At 35.6% G+C, this 3,358-nt stretch overlaps 1 protein-coding gene across 1 annotated transcript in view; it reads left to right on the plus strand.

The window, feature by feature from the left end:
• The first annotated feature begins 836 nt into the window (after positions 1-836).
• LOC106874648 (transforming growth factor beta receptor type 3) overlaps positions 837-3,358 on the plus strand; it is a 297,158-nt gene continuing 294,636 nt past the window's right edge. The window contains exon 1 of the mRNA XM_052965809.1: positions 837-973. The gene's annotated coding sequence lies outside the window, so the exon portion shown is untranslated. The remainder of the gene's footprint in view (positions 974-3,358) is intronic.

Genomic DNA, 3,358 nt, shown 5'->3' on the forward strand with positions numbered 1-3,358 from the left:
TATATATATATATATATATATATATATATATATATATATATATATACATACGTGTGTGTGTGTGCGTATTTAGCTTTGTGTTCCTGAGTACACATAACATGCACTGAATAATGGAGTTAAGTGCTAGTTATAGAAAGAAAATAATATTTATTATCAATGGTGGACTGTTTACTTGAAAGTTTCTCTCCGAAACAGCCTTCTTTCAACAGCCTTGAGGAGCTAATATGGGCGAAACTTCGAAGTAAACAGCCACCGGTAGGAGGCGGTGGGGTCACTATATTACATACATATATACGTACATACGTACATACATACATTTATATATATATATATATATATATATACAGACATACAGATATATACATACATATACGAATAAACATACGTACGTAGACTCGCATATACATGTGTATGTATGAATGTACGTATGTATGAGTGTGTTTATAATTAAAAAAATTGTATACGCTTTACTTTTTGAGTTTGTTTTTTTTTTAGCTGTTTCATGTGCATCATTAAATCCTTCTCTCTTTCTCTCTCTCTCTCTCTCTCTCTCTCTCTCTCTCTATATATATATATATATATATATATATATATATAATGTATACACACATATACATATAAGAATGTGTGTATATTTAAAAATATAAATATATAGAATATATATATATACATATACATATGCATATATACATAGATTAAGTATCTTTATATACGTATGTATACTATATATACATATATGTACACACACATATATATACATACATACATATATGTATATAGTTTTGCTTTCTTTTCGTTTGACACGAACGTGCAACACTCGCGCGCACGCACACAACCACAAACAATTTTCCCTCCTCCTCCTCTCTCTATCTCTATCAATGTGTTTGTGTGTGTGTATCTTTCGCTTTTCTCTCAATTCTTTAATACCAACCGATATATCGGAGTATACACACACAACACTACTTTTTGGACGGTAAGTCAAATTTCCACGCTTCATTATTTATTATTATTGTTATATTATTTTCATTATCATCATTTTTGTTTTTTTGTGAACAGCTTCGATCGTCTTTATCTATATTCGTTTCTTGTTTTCTTTGTATTGTTACCTCTGTTCCAAGTTTTCTCTGGCGTTATGTACGTGTGTATGTGTGTAAATATATATATATATGTATCAAATGTATGTATGCGTACATACATCTGTGTCTGTTTGTGTGTGTGTCGTTTATTCTATTGATATTTTGTACAACTTTAGCAAAGCAAAACGGATTCATTCATCGTCCTTGTGTTTGTCTCTCATCTCCAGCCTTTTCATCATTCTACTTCACTCATATCATATCTCTTTGTGTGTGTTTCTGCATTAATAAAGAAACAAATACGAGACGCTCATGTTGGGATGCACACAACAACAACAACAACAACAACAACAACATAAAAACTAGGGATAAAAGTACAGAGGGGGCAGCAACTGTTGCTCCCTGTGTTTAATCTAATCTTCACCATTCTCCGCTGCAAGTCCCACATAACGTAGGAAGCTGTGTATGAACGAAAGAGAAATGAATATTGCTTACGCGGTGGCTCCGACTGGCTAGAAATAACAGTAAAATACCCCCTAAAAGTCACATATAATGTATATATATGTCTTGTTCAGTTTTAAAGGACATATTTGATGAGAACGACTGCATGGGTTTAGTTGGAATGTAGCTAGTTTTGAATGGGTCTCTTCGATTAAGTTTAGTTTAGGGCCAGGAGCTACACAACGACGATGATGACCATGGCGACAATACTAACAACATCAAGTGTATTGTCTTGAATAATGAATAAATCCCGCGATGTCAACTTCGTCTTTTCATGCTTTGGGAGCAATGTTGGGGGATGTTGTTGATAAAATAAAGGACCTAGTTAATGTTTGGTGGTGGTACTAAATGTTGCTTTAATATTTATAGAAAGAAAACATCCTAAATGTGAATGGAATTATGGTAATAAAGAAAACAAACAAATACTGACATTAAAAAACTTAAATGGATGGATGGATCTTCGTAATATATCGTTGGACCGAATTTACGGTTCTCTGTTAAGGGCAGACCTGCAAACAAAAACCGAAAAGAAATAAATATATATAATAAACAGCAATAACATCCAGCTTGCCTACGTGACTAGGTTTACTCGTTTGGTGGAGAAGGCTGACCTGGGGTTATACAAACAACAAAGGAAGCGATCCATCATGCTAACATACGCACACAATTACCACATCAGCAACCATCACCAGCACTAGCATCAACATCGAGACACTAGTGTTACGCTAGTAGTAGTAGCGGCGGCGGCGGTGTTGTTGTTGTTGGTGGTGATGGTGAACCGACGCGGGAAGTCTGTACGCGTTCGCTCAACCTGCTAGAAATAACAGCCAAACGAAAAGGAATTCTTCGAATCAAACTCCCCTCCACAAAAAGAGAAAAGAAAAAGTAGAAGAGATACATGTGTTCGTAGATGCAAAATCATTTTCACTAGAGAAATGGCGGGATGTTCATGGTAGGAAAGTCTTCGGTCATAGATGAATCTGTCTGTCGATTACCCCACACCCCCTTGTTGAGGTGGGGGGTGGGGGTCTCCACCCTTTCTCAGAGTTTAAACAGCAACTACTGCTACTACTACTACCTCTGCTGCTGCCACTACTACTACTACTACTACTACTACTACTACTACTGCAACCAATACTGTAACTACTGCTACTACTGCTGTTACTACTACTACTATTACTACTACTACTACTACTACTACTACTACTACTACTACTACTACTACAGCTGCTGTTACTACTACTACTACTACTACTACTACTACTGCTGTTACTTCTACTACTACTGCTACTACTACTGCTGTTACTTCTACTACTATAGTAGTAGTAGTAGTAGTAGTAGTAGCAACAGCAATAGTACTAGTAGTGGTAGTAGTAGTAGTAGTTACAGTATAGGTGGTGGTAGTAGTAGTAGTAGTAGTAGTAGTTAACGTAACCAATCGATTGCCTTTTTTTATTTTCTCTAACTATTTAACGTTATTGCAAAGCTGTAACGACTTGTGTGCGCCTTGTTTGTTCGTCGAGCATTTTATAGTTTAAACGTTCAACAACAACAAAATGCTGGATTCTATTTGTCATGTAACAAAATAAACCAGAACCACATCAACAAGCACAACAACAACAACAACAACAACACCAACAACAACAACCATAATAACAAACAATAAATGCCGAGTGATGAGGTTTGGCGGAAGTGAATAGAAAATCATTCACGGTAGAGTAATTTGTCAAAATACTATGGTTTGGGACACGTAATAGTAATGACACGTGATCTTGTAATGACGC

Source organism: Octopus bimaculoides, chromosome 1 (genome assembly GCF_001194135.2).
Source record: "Octopus bimaculoides isolate UCB-OBI-ISO-001 chromosome 1, ASM119413v2, whole genome shotgun sequence".
NCBI lineage: Eukaryota > Metazoa > Mollusca > Cephalopoda > Octopoda > Octopodidae > Octopus > Octopus bimaculoides.